The following is a 14,034-nucleotide window of genomic DNA, read 5'->3' on the forward strand; positions in this document are numbered from 1 at the left end:
CAGCTGCCAGGGTGCCCCAGATCCAGCAGTCCCCTGTGTCCACTAGTCAGCACGGAGTGCTATGGTCACTGCATCATCCCACATCTGTCCCTGCACCTCAGGCTTGCACAGCCCTGGGACCTCAGTGGAAAGGCCACCCGCTGGGACACTCACAGGGAGGGAGTCAACAGGGTTTCCACAGGAGCTAGTGTGGTGTAGGTACACGTATTTCATGACCACTACTCCAGGAAACAGGAATACAAAGCTGAAGTCCAGTGTCACCTTCTCCCACACAGGTATCCCTATTGGACTCAGGTCATACTCTCAGAGTTTTCTAAGAATCCAAAAGAAAATATTTTTAAAAGCACTGTAAATTCAGAAACAAACAAAAGATGTAAAGTCATCCTATGTTTAACATCTACTAGAGCTAGGAAGTCTTCGCAAACCTTATTTCAGCATCCTGCCATACACATGACAGAAATTACTGTAATTAGAAAAATTAAAATTCTCTGTGGAGGAGGAGTTTGTTTAACATTTGACTTGTAACAGTGACCATTAAATGCCAGTCTCTCAAAAAACGACAATTTCTTTGACGCTTTTCAAATGAGCAAAAAGCATGGAAAAATACAAAAGGAAACCCTATTCAGTCCATACTGACAGTGTTATGGTAAGGAAAAAAGTCTTCACAAACCCAAAGTAAAACCAAGTTTATTTTTCTAAAGTGAAACTCACTATTACTAGTCACTGTTACATAAAGCAAAGAAATTCTGCCCTGAACATGCAATTAAATTTAAACCACATTTGAAATAAAAACAATTTAGATTACTTTTTTGTCACAATGACAGCCCTGGTTTTCATCCAGCTCTTATTATCTTGTGAACCTTTCTGCTGCGACATTCCTTTACTGCCAAATCTGCTTTTCTTTCTACCACAAAGAAAAATGCAAGAATGTGGTAATGTTTCAATTGATTGTACTACTGACAGAAATGGAAATCCACTGACACCATGGCTGAATGTATGTATAACTTGGCCTTTAGGAAATGAAGACAAAGCTTTGAATATAATTGTGCTAACAAACAAAACACAGCAGGTGCTTAGATCTATTACAATCTGTTCTTATTATGTTTTGCACCAAGAAAAAGAAAATGATCTTTTTCCAACTGATCCGCATTTTAAAATTAATAAATTAATGGTAATATGTTTATCTCTAATACAGTTAGTATACTTTTGTCACCTCTCAAAATCTTATAACATAAAATCAACAGCCCACACTGGCTGAAGTTACTCAATACAATAACATATTATACAATAGGCTGCTGTATTTTTAAAACTTGTTTTTGGTAATGTAGAATTAATTCTCAATGCCAACTTTTATGTTGCTTTTTTACACAGAATTCTGGGTGAGGAACTGTTTTTAAAGAACATAGCTGAGAATGTTATCTCTGTTGTCCAAGCAAAAAACCAAACACATCCATATAAAATAGCTGCTTCTTATCATCTTTCACTGCTAGATTCAAAGTAAGTAAAAAAATTCAATTTTTTTATCTAAAAGGAAAGTTGCAGAATGAGATGGAGATAATAGGATGGAGTTTATGAAAGTACAAAAAAGGTGTTAAAACTGAAACAGGAACAGGAAATGTCATACAGCAGCCAGCCTCAGATAGATCTATACAAATAATTGATTAGTGGCTTTTCTTTTTCATCAAAACAAAAATTTGGCAAAATAGGATTTTTTAAAAAATTTGAATGATATATTAACTTATGCTTTGTAGATTTAAGCAACTTTAGTATTAACACTATTTTTTCAGATTTTAAATGAAAACATTCTTTTGAAATGTATAATTGACTTACGTTGACTAATTTTTTCTCTTCATTTGCCTCTCTTTTGTTGAAATGTTGAACTGAACCTGAAAACATGTTTTCATATTTCTGTTCCTGAATTGCTTTAAGCTACATGGTCTACAAAGTACTGGAATAGTCTCTGATGCCAAGATGTTTCGAAGCTCATTTGGCTGCATAAATATTGCATCCCCCCCAGTTTCCACAGCCCCTACTGTAGACATTAAATGGTATATTAATAGTGCTACTATTCTAAGAACGCTGATTTTATCTGCTCACAGGGTGATAAGCTTTTCAGTAAGTGGAAATCTGAGAAAAATATCTTCTGAGCTACAGTACCAATGTTTGAAGAATGGCCATGAATTCTGGAAGAGGGAAAGAAAAATGGAATCATGTCAGGGCATGGCTTGAAGCATTTGAGAAATTTCTGCCTTGTGTTACCAATGCATATTGTGTTTCAGAAGTTTCTAAAGGCAAATGCCTACTCAGTGGGTGGCAGAATAGCAGAAAGCTCTTCCTAGTAGAGTACAGAAGGAGAGGAGAGGTGACTACTCAGTGCCTCTGTTAGTTGGGCAAGTGTGGAGACACTTTTATCTTCAAAAGCAGGGTGTAGGGGTATTAAATATGACCCAGTACTTCTTCATGCATGGATTCACAAAAAGCATCCAACCTTTTTAATGAACTTTAATAGATTGTTATGGCACATTATCAATTCTGAAGCTGCTATACATGTGTTGTTAATATGCCATGGTATTTGTAATTGAATATGACCTCCTGTGACATTAAAAATTTGACTGTCTGTCCCAAAAGACATCCACATGTTTTATGAAGGATGAGTGTGCTTCAATAAACCTTTTAACCAAGAACATATGCTCAATAAACAAAAAGCTTTTATTGATTTCATAAATAGCAAGACAATGTCAATCCTAAGCCAAGCAAACTATTGCAGAGCTTGCTAAAGTGCTATGGTACGTGTATAATGGAGAATGGTAGTTATATGCCAGGGGGACCATTGCTGGTCTCCTTGTCTTGGGGCTGGGACCAAGTGAGACAACTGTCTCTCCCCTCAGTTCTACGTGGGATTGCAAAGGATTCCCTGCACAGGAACAGCAGCTATAGAGGAATGGGAGCAAAAGGGTGCTGTGATCATGTTCTGCATCTTTCCTTCATGTCCTTTTCCTTGCATAGTCACTGCATAGATATTCTCTTGACAGCTTTTCAATCATCCTCCAGTTCTTTTGGTTCTCATTCTGTAGCGAGTGTCTTGTCTTCCAGTCTTTTAGTCATGTTTGCCAACTCTTGGGAATGACTCATGAGATCAACAAGCATTTCTGTATAGGCCATGCCCAGCCAGAGGTTACCAGAACAGAGAAACCACATAGTTACATGGCATAACAATGCTAGCCAATTGCCAGCATAGATAAAATGTTATTTTCTGTTAATTTTTTTCAGTTTTGGAATTTAATTTCTTTTTGCTCTTGCCATTGTGGGGAGTGCCTGAAAATGGAAAGGCATTTTTCCAGTTAAATCTCCTGGCAAACTTCTTCTACCATTGTTATGTGCCCTAATTTAACACTCCTTTGTCAGAAGAGTTCTACTGGAGGTGTTCTGATGATGAAGATTAGATGACATTATCCTTATTTGTTTGTACAGACCTAATGCAGTTCACTGGTTTCATCACAACACCTGGTGCATTACACGAGTGGTTTTTATCCCACATATGGTTTACTGCTCTTGATATATTTTAGCATTCTGTGATTGCTGGGAAGAAGTCAATGGGGAGGCATATCTCCATGGAAAGACCCTTCAACAAGTTGTTATGATAGAGTCTGATCTTCCATAAGTTCCTCCATGAACTCTTTGGCATATGCCAATAATGTTCATAAAAAGTGGGACATTCAGCCCAGGCTGTGCCAGAACAATGTGATTAGGCAGGGCAAGCCTAGTACAAGCTAAGGCCTTGTGGGATGGAAGAAGGAGGAATAATTGTAGCAGCAGTTGCTCAAGCTTGGATACACATCAGCATGACATTTTTTTATATTTTGCTTTCAACTCCTAACAAAGCAGCAGAGTTCTTTCCAATTATTTTGAGAAGAAAATATGGGTTAATTTGGAAAAAAAGAGACAATATCAGTAAAAGTCCTTTTTTTCCTACAGGAAAAAACAATCCAGTTACTACTGTGTTCCTTTTTAGTTGCCTATAACGTTTCAGCAGTATCTCTTCTCTGTTCAAATTTTAATTTTATAACATAGATGAAGAAAACTAATTTGCCTAAGTAAAATAAAATAAGTGTAGTGGAAAAGGGAATACATAGACCCAGCTTGTTTCCACTATTCCAGAAGCTGTTATAAGCAATGCCAATAATAATGCCTCTGCTTAATGTTGCTGATACTTCTCTATTTTCTTTCTTCCTATATTTTCCCTGCTTGGTATCTGCCAAAGACTGATTAAAAGAATAGGTGAAATGTTCAGCCCTTTTGGGGACATCATTCATATGGGAAAAACAATACATTTCCCTCCAGTTTTAGGAAAACCAAAATATTTTGGTTAAAATACGGTAATTTAAAGTAAAATCATTCAAAAATCAATTCTGAGAAAGATACCAGACTTTCTGAGGATGAGGTGAAGAGAAAATGAATGTCTTTTCCCTCATAGAAAATTCTTAAAACTAGTTTGTTAAATAGAGAAAAAACCTCCATATTTTAGGGCTGGCAGTTTTCGCTTGGCAGTGATTTATCCTGGTGCCAATCCCCACTGAAATATAGTGAAATGTGTCCCAGTTTCACACTTTCGATGACTTGTAAGCTCTTCAGAAACTTTTTAAAGTTTGCTAGCTAATTCTTCAAACACCTGTCTGTAATGACTATGGCCTAGTCCCTCCCAGCAGGCTGAATATACTTGTCCACCAAACGGCTCAACAGCCTCTGTCCCATGCCTGAAAATTACATAGGAGCTTTCTCATCCTTCTCACGGAGTCTGCCAAACACCTATGGTGTGTGACAGCAGTGTGGATGCCTCCATCCCTCCTCAACAGGCAGTAGGTCAACACCAAAAGCTACCTGCTACTTGCAACACTGGTTCCATCAACACAAGCAACAAAGGCACATTCAGTTATTGTGGCTCTGTAGATCCCAATCGTGCTGATTGCCTTTGTGGCAGTTCAGTTAGTTCCATGTGAAAACATTTGTCTTTTTCAGTGTTCAAGTTAGAATGGGATGTTTAAATCAGATTTTTTTCCCAAAGGCTTCCAATCATAGTCTTTTAATTCCAGAGTAATGAACTGGTTCCAGTTCATACTCTATCCTGTGTGCAGATCCGTTCTCATCCAGTTCTTAATGCAGCCAGAAGCTATCTATTAGCTATGTGCATTAATTAAACTACAGCTGACATATGTAGTCAGGCAGCTGGCTGGTGACTGAACAGCCCGTCTGTGCCTGTCCAAGAGAAGTAGATGTTTCTGTATCCAGTTCTGTCTTATAGCAAGGAAAAGGCATGGTTTCATACTGAGTCAATACGGCAAGTCCACAGGTCAGTCAGCCACTCACTTGGTAGCAGTAAACAATTAGATAAATTCAATGGGACTGATGGGATTTATATTAAAGTATCATGTAGAAACACATATTTACAATTTCATATATGTTGAATTGCCTGCATATTTGTAAAAATACATGCTACTTTGTATGTATAATATAGGAATTCAGAATGTTTTCCTAAGAGAAACTAAAATTTGTCCTGAACTGTTCCTGGGTGTGTACAAGTTTAAGTGCTCGTTCTAGTTTTAGAACTTTAGTTTTAGTCCATTGGAATTCATATTCCACTTGTTATTACAATTAGACATTTTTAGAGTTTCTATAAAGCTGTAAGCAGACATTTGTTAAGTTTTAAAAGTGTATGAGTTCTGTATGCTTGCCAATATGTAGAATTTCTAAGTTATGGGACTTGGCATATGGCTTAACCCAGGCAAGGTTGCTTCTCTCCTGTCAATAACACCAAGTAAAAATGTTCTTAGTTTGTTCTTTTTCTTCATGTAGGTCAGTACTTCAGCTATAGTTGTCCTCTAATTCTACCAGAATCTTGTTGATCTTATTCTAATTCTCTTAATAAAAGCCATAAATTTTGATTTTAGCTCTAGTTAATGATAACAACACTTCTAACTTGAACAAATGTTTGTGGATCTTCAAGAGAATGGCAAATGCCACATTTCTAAAACAGAGCCTAGATTCAAGTACTCCCAAATAGCAAGTCCCTGTCTCCAACCATGGAGGAGATACAACTTAAAGAGTATGTTGCCAGAATAACCCCAAGAAGAGGTCATGTGCCCTTCTCTTCTCCCAGGCCATGCCAAGTCTCAGTGAGACTGTTGAGCTGTGTTGGTTTTGGACCAGGTCTGTAAGCTCACTGCGAGGGAGAGTGCAGCTGATAGGGAGATGGTAGAGGAAAGCCACAGATCCTGCCACTCTGACCCAAGAGAAGGCTTGGCAGGAAGGGCCTTCCTGCTCTGCTCAGGCATTCAAGGTAAGCCAAGCCTCTGGGGATGGCTGGGGATGGCTGTTTGCAAGCCCATTTTACATGGTAGGAAATCTGCTTACAGGGAACAACGTGACTTTAAAGCTACTACTCCAGACATGCAATTTTTGGTTCACATGCTTCCTCCCTCTTGTTGCTTTCCACTCACCCCACCTTTGCTACAAGTCCTTGGGGGTTAGTGAAAGTGACCAGGCAGTGAACCTTCCCCAGGGCTCTGCAGCATGTTTGCAGTGAGTATAGGATGTCAGTGTTGGGTGGAAGGGACTCTGCAAGAGTTGGGGCAGTTTGCAATTCCCAAATGGACAGAAGGATGGATGGTGTCACTGGACACCCTCATGAGACCCATCAGGAGCACATCAAACAAAACAGCAATCTGAACAGTCAGTGTAAGCTTGACACACCCCTTAGCTACAGCCAATACTTTAGGTAGGCATGCTCATCAGCACCAGAAAGGAAGCAACCAGAAAGCAATCAAACCGAACATACAGATTTCTACTTCCTATATGATAGTCAGAGCAGCCTGGCAAAACAGGTAAACAGTATTATGGCCCTTCCGTTACCAGCACTTGTGTACCCGGCTTGCAAGCACACAAAAGGGAAATGCTGAAATAGAAGAACAACCAAAGCTGCTCATAACATAAGTAAGAAAAATTACAAACTATTCCTAAAAGAATACTGCTGGGGGTAAAATAAAAGAATTGTTTCAATAGTAGAGTCATAAAATCAGTGTGGCCTGTGTTGTTTAAGGTCGTGCCAGGAATATGTCAGCCTCACAGGCTGTGAAGTCAGAAATGCTTCATCACTGGTACAGCTTGCTTTGTGCACCAGGATACGTGTATGGGCTGTGCCATGAAGCACTGCTCCTAACAACAAGGTCTTGCAAGGTTGGTGATCCATACTTCCTTCATTTTAGTTCCTTGTGGTCTATCTTAAACAAGAAGCTCATAGTATTGTGAAACTCATAGTCCTGAACACACTAGCCTTCCTATAAACCAGGGAATCATGACTTAATAGAGTGCTAAAATTGCCATTTCACAAAACAGGGACTGAGGGAAAAAGTGACTGAATAACTTGCTCAAAACTACCTGGGGAGTTTCTGGTAGATCTGAGAAGTAAATGTAGATCTCCCAAGTGCTGGGTAAAATACTGAACAATTCTTTCTCTTGCTAAACTTTTATTGTCTGCTCAAGCATTTACTTAGGACAACAGCAAAGTCTGAAGAAACAATATGAGAAAATACATGTCCCCAGGGTCTCCTCTTGAATGGTACTGATTAAATCTAACACAAAATGGTAGCCAGTGACTACTATAATATTCCCTTGACATTTAAGAAAAGGCCATATCCAACCTTTCTGAAGTCAAGAGGAGTCTTTCCAAGTAACCTCAATGAATTTATGGGGGCAGGGAGGAGGCATGTAGCAGAGACTAAGCGCATGTTAAACAGATGCCATGCTGATTAAATCATGAAAACCACAGACACGTACATAAAAAAAAGCCTAGCATTTGGTGTTAGCTTACAGTTCAGGAAACAGTCCTTTTGGCTAAATCATTTCACCTGGTAACCCTGTACTGAGCACTTCATACCAGCTACTTCAAACGTTCTGCTTGAATCCACAAACATATTTAATCATACGTTCAGTACACAGATGCTCTGCCCCCATGTCACATACCTTTCCTTCCTCACATTTACCCCTTGGAGACCTAGCAGCTACTGCTCTCTGCTCAGTCCAGGACCAACACTCCTTGTGTCTCCTCTCCAGTTCCTGCTGACACTTCAGATGCTGGACTGTAGGTCTTTAGCTGTAATGACAGAAATCTAATTACTTTTTCCAGATTTTTGTATAAAGGTAACACAAGGGTCTGGGTGCCTTTTATTATCGAGATGGCATGTTACCCAGATTCTTACTGTAACTGCCAGACACAACTGATTCTCATTCTGCATGACACTTTCATAAGGGTCTATCCACTGCTTATTATATTGACAGAAGTGAAAGTTAGTAGAAATTGGCAAATAGTGATTCTCCAGCCAGGCTTTTAGAAGTCACAACACAGCAACATGTGGTGTCCTGTTACTAGATCAGTGCCAAAGAGTAAATGAGCCAAAATAAAAAAAACCTGTGAGGATAAAAAACCACGCAAAGAAACAATTAGAGGTATAATCAAGGATGTCAGACTCTAGGAGAGTCAAATGAGACTGGTTTTCCATCTTCTACATCACACAATCTTTACTGTCACCACTACCCTATTTAAATTAAATACATTCAATTATTTACAAATAGGTATACAACCGTAAGCATGCAACAATCCACCTGATTACTTCATCACATAAACTTTCTTAAATAATCTAATATTATATTATCTTTACTGTTGCTGCAAATCTAATTGAACCATTCAATGCAGTATGTGAAAAGCTGAACTCTAGAGGCTGGGCTGGTAAGCATATGTGTTGGTAGTTGCATTGGTGGCTTTGTGCCTCTATTTACTTTCTCTGGCTTCTGCTGAAGAAACTCATCCATGCTCCATATGACAGATGGAGGTTGCTGGGTATTGTTAGCATGTCACATTGTTCTGGACAATACTTTATTTCTAGGCTGTATCCTGACTTCTTGAATAGCCAAAGAACAATGTTTCTGGTATGGGCAGTGCAGCTTCATAAGCTCATGCTTATAACCAGAACAGAAGTGGATTTACTAGATCCAGCAATGGCTTCTTCTTGCTTCTCATAGACTCACTCATTTCAAGGCCAGAAAGAACGTAATTCACCTTATTTGAGTACCTAACAGAGGCCACTTTATTTTATCCAACTACCCACATGTTGAATTCCGTAATTATATTCACCTGAAGCATACCTTGTGGAAATGCAGCCAGTCTTACTTGGAAAGCTTTAAACAATGGAGAATCAACTGCTTCTCTTTGGAAGTTTATTCTATAAGAGCCACCTCCAGCTTTAAAAATATATGACTTTTTTTCTTGAAGTTGGCTGGTTTTTAATTCCAGATACTGTTTTTTGTTACACATTTTTCTAATAAGCTAAAGAGCCATTTAGCACCAAGTATTTTACTTCTGTGAAGGTACTTTCACATGTATAAAGTTACCTCTCAATCTTAAAAAACAAGTAATCTTAAAATATTGCTGTATGATTTTTTCAGTCCTAAAGTCATTTTATAGCTTATTTCAGCACTTTTGGAAACATTCTTTATAATAATGTTAATGACAGATTTGGAAACAGAATTCCCCTTGTAACTGTCACAATCACTTGTAAGTACCATATGGATTTAAAAGTACCCAAAGTAACTCAGAGGAAGGTGGAAAGAGTTGAGAAGGTGGAAAGAGTTGAGAAGGTGAAAACAGAACTTTGCTCTGTTTCCTGCGAGGTCAGGAAACAAAGGTCCTCACCTTACAAGGCATCCCATTAGGTCTAACCAAGAGAAAGCAAATTTATTTGAAACAGTTGTTTATATTTTCTTTAGAGAAACAAGCGAGGTGCTGATCTTACGTAGTTTGTGAAGACCAAACTTGCAAAAGATCATAAGAAGCCAAAAATCAGCAAGGAGCTATGCTGCCAGGTAGGCGGGAAGATATCCGGGTTTCAAGAGTCAATTTAACACATGGGGCCTCAGTGGCTCTGCAGAAGTTGAGGCTGGAATGAGAGACACCTGTAATTACTCTTCTTGCTCAGATATATGGTTCAAGGAGAAATTTCTCTTTTACTATTTGCACTCTGCTGATTTGACTTACTAAATTGCCAATTGTCCCACCTCTTTAAAAACATAACAAACAATAATATGTTGATTTAGTGACTATCAAATTTGTTTTAGAAACTGTTAATGGCTTCAGACTGATGTAGAGGAATTTAGTCTTTCATGAAAAATAAACACATTCTGGCAATCTTTGGCTGCATCTACTCTGCTGAATGCCATGAATGGCACTAGAAGGCAACTGTTAAATTGCTAGAACGATCCTTGGCACAGTTTTGGCCTAAACCAAATAACTCTCAGCTGGGATTATAATGCATGCTTTGGCAGTTAGTGTTGGCAAGGGTCTGTTCCCTATAGACAGCCTGCATGCAAAATAGGCCCAGGAGTCTACAGACTGCCTGGAGTATCATCACTGAAAGATACAACCTGTGCCATTCCTTTCAATGGGACAGGTCATACTCCAAGCTATACTTTGAGATTGCAATTCACATGCCAGTATTCTCAGCTGCTTCACTAATAGTTGTTTCAATCCTGATTTAGATGAGGCTTATGCACTCGCCCAAACTAAAGAACTTATATCAGTGATACAGGATTATCATCTTAATTTGATTGCAACTTTTACTTTAATTGAGGTTTGTCATAATGCCCTAAATATTAGGATCAAGAGATTACATGAAGACATTAGCTTCATTCAAGTCTTGTAATTCTGGCAGAGTAAACAATTGGAAATGGAAAACAAAATACAGTGAAAGACTAGTGGTCTTTATGTATAAATGTATTATATATACTGTGATTATAATCACAAAATCTGTGGTAAAATGAAAACACACTGAAAGCACAAACAAATCCATCCCGTTACTAAAATAAATGTGATAACAACATTCAAATAGTAAATGGCTCACTTGGTAACTTCCCTACCTCTGTGTTAAATAAATTGCCACAGAATTTAACAGAATCACAGAATAGTTGAGGTTGGAAGGGACCTCTGGAGGTCATATGGTTCAACCCCTCCTGCTCAGGAAGGGTCACCTAGAGCAGGCTGCCCAGGACCATGTCCAGATGGCTTTTGAATATCTATCTCCAAGGATAGATATCTCCATAACCTTTCTGGGCAACCTGTCTGGTGCTCAGTCACCCTCACAGTGCAAATGTGTTTCTTGGTGTTCAGGCAGAGCCTCACGTTTCAGTTTGTGCCCATTGCCTCTGGTCCCGGCACTGGGCACCACTGGAAAGTACCTGGCTTCATCTTCTTTATAACCTCCCTTCAAATATTATATGCATTGATGAGATCCCCCTGTGCCTTCTCTTCTCTGAACAGTCCCAGCCCTCTTGGGCTGTCCTCACACGACAGGTGTGCCAGTCTCTTCATCATCTTACTGGCCCTTTGCTGGATTCTGTCCAGTAACTCCGTCTCTATGACACTGGAGAGCCCAGACCTGAACACAGCACTCCAGATGTGGCCTCACCAGTGCTGAAGAGAGGGGAAGGACCACCTCCCTCCACCTACTAGCAACACACCTCCTAATGCAGCCCAGGATACATACCATCAGCCTTCTTGGCCGCAAGGGCCCAATTTAGACCTGACTTGCCATACAGTACTGACAGGCAGAACTCTAATACTGCTGTGCTTTCACAGTTCTGAGAGTTCAAGATACTATATATATAATACAAACAGATGATCATATAGAGATATTTATGACATTGGTCTTGTGCATCACACTGAATTACCCCAAGCAGCCCATCCTGTCTTTCTCTGAGTAAGGGCTTGGTCTACCCTGGTTTGTCGCAGGCTACCTACAGTTTTCTAGCGTCTGAGGATTGCTGCAGTTCAGACTCCACCTGTGGAGTGTCCTTAGATATGGAGAGCCTTCAGGAGGTAATTTGGATACCGGAGTGGCTGAGAGAAGCCAAAGTGGGACTGCTGCCTCAGTGCAGAGCAAACAGGCAGAACGAAACAGTACAGCCAGCTAGGAAGGTGGGTGCTTGCTGGTGAGAAAAGAAAACTTTGCATGCCTCCCAGTCACACAAAACAATTGCTAGATGTTAAGCAAGGCACAGACCTAAAATATTCATCAAATTTCCTGTTTCTGAACTTGCTAACCATCATAAGAGCTCAGAACCCCAAACCTCTCTTAATTTACTTGGTTGGAAACAGACCCTACACAGGCAACTGAGGTATAAATATGTATCTACAGGACCTGGGTACTCAGAATTTACTACCTAACCAACTCTGTGTAAGGATGCCAGCCCTATTCTGCGCAGGTCCTATCCGCTTCCTGGATTCTCCATTTCCACGGAGGAGAAACCCAGTTGCATCAGCAGGAATCTGTGGCAGACTCCAGGCAGGTCCCTGATTTTAAGAGGAAAGGGCCTAGGGCCTCCAGGGAAGGCATCTGCCCTGCCATCCAGCATAGCCGGAGTTTCCACAGGGTGCATGTGCTGCTGGCTCAGACCTCCCATGCCACTGAGTCATAGGCTGGGCAGGCAACAAGAGTGGTACAGGGGCAACCCCTGCTGCTGGGACTCAGGAAGGGAAACGCAGCAGCACAGGGGCTGCTCTACCTCATTTTTTACCTCCATACCTGGCAGGAAGGGGGAAAAAATAACAAAAATCATTAATGATGCCTGGCATTTCCCATTGTTAGGCCCCATCTTACACTGTTTATAACTTTGCCAGCTCTACACCATACGGTCTGCAGTTTTCCAAGTTTGGTGCCAGCTCAAAGTTTTTGGAAAAGGTCAGCCAACAATTCAACTGTTTCTGAAAAGAAAGTAACTAACCACATTAAAAAAAATAGTGACATTTTCTTTGAGCTGTGCTAGCACCCCCAAGCTCTGCAGCGTTCACATGGAATTTGTCAGGAGGTGGCCTTCCCATCTGGGACATGCCGAGCAAGAAATCTTTGAAAATACGTGGTTTACAATGATCAGGAGAAACATGTTAGAGTTTATAGCTAATTTCCCGGGAGAAACTCCCTGCAATGACAACATCCCAGCTTCCGGTGAGCACAGAAACTGCAGTTCTGTGCTGTGTGGACTCCATGCTTTACACCAGACACCAGATGAGGAAGATTCTCTTGTGCTCCTCAAGCTCCCCCTGCTTTTCATTCTGTGATTCTCTGGCTCAGCTTCAATGAGCCAGACAGTTAACTTGAGTGTATTTCCACATCTTCTTGTAACATTCAGTGGCTAGGATGTTTTAGCGCTAACAAACTGGAATAGGTGGGGCAGTGTGGGTGTAAATATATCTTCCTTCTCTGCCGAAAGAACTGTGTTCTCAGGGATCAGAATACAAAAACCAGACAACACAGCAAGAATGTCACTAGATAAAATAAGATAAATTAAAGGAGAGAACTGGGGGTTAGATTCTGAACTTATGGCTGATTTATATAGATGCTGTTCAAGAAAATCTGAAGTAAAAGGAAAGCCAGCCTTAAAATATTAACTCTCTCCCTATTGTTTGTGGGGTTTTGTTTGTCATAGTTTTTATATTCATTCCAGTCATGATGCAAACACACTATGAAAAATAACTTGCTGCAAAACTCTGTGTGCGCTAAGTTAAAGCTAATCCTGCAAGAGATTTATTCCTCCCTCTTCACACATGCTGGAGTAATCTGCCCTGTCTTCCTCAAAATCTATTCTCACACTTCCATCAGTGTTAGAAGTACAAGCAACAGCAGCAGCTTATTTATTAAATTTCTCAAGCCAAGTTAATGCATACTTCTGCAGTTCTAATTGCTTTTCTATAGTTGCTTGCACAAGTCACAGAACAGGCCTTTAGTAATGTAATGTAAACAACCAGATGTTGTTTGGTTCCTACTCTTTCTATGCATCAACATCTTTGACTTAAGGAAAATGAAAATAATTTTGTCTTTTTTAAAATGTTTTGAATTTCACCTGCTGGATCTAACATGTGATGCAAAGTGATATAGTCACGCAGCTTCTTATGTCAGGAGATGACAATTGCTGCTAAGTAGTAAAAGACTGCTT

The sequence above is a fragment of the Accipiter gentilis genome, chromosome 28 (assembly GCF_929443795.1).
Source record: "Accipiter gentilis chromosome 28, bAccGen1.1, whole genome shotgun sequence".
Lineage (NCBI taxonomy): Eukaryota > Metazoa > Chordata > Aves > Accipitriformes > Accipitridae > Astur > Astur gentilis.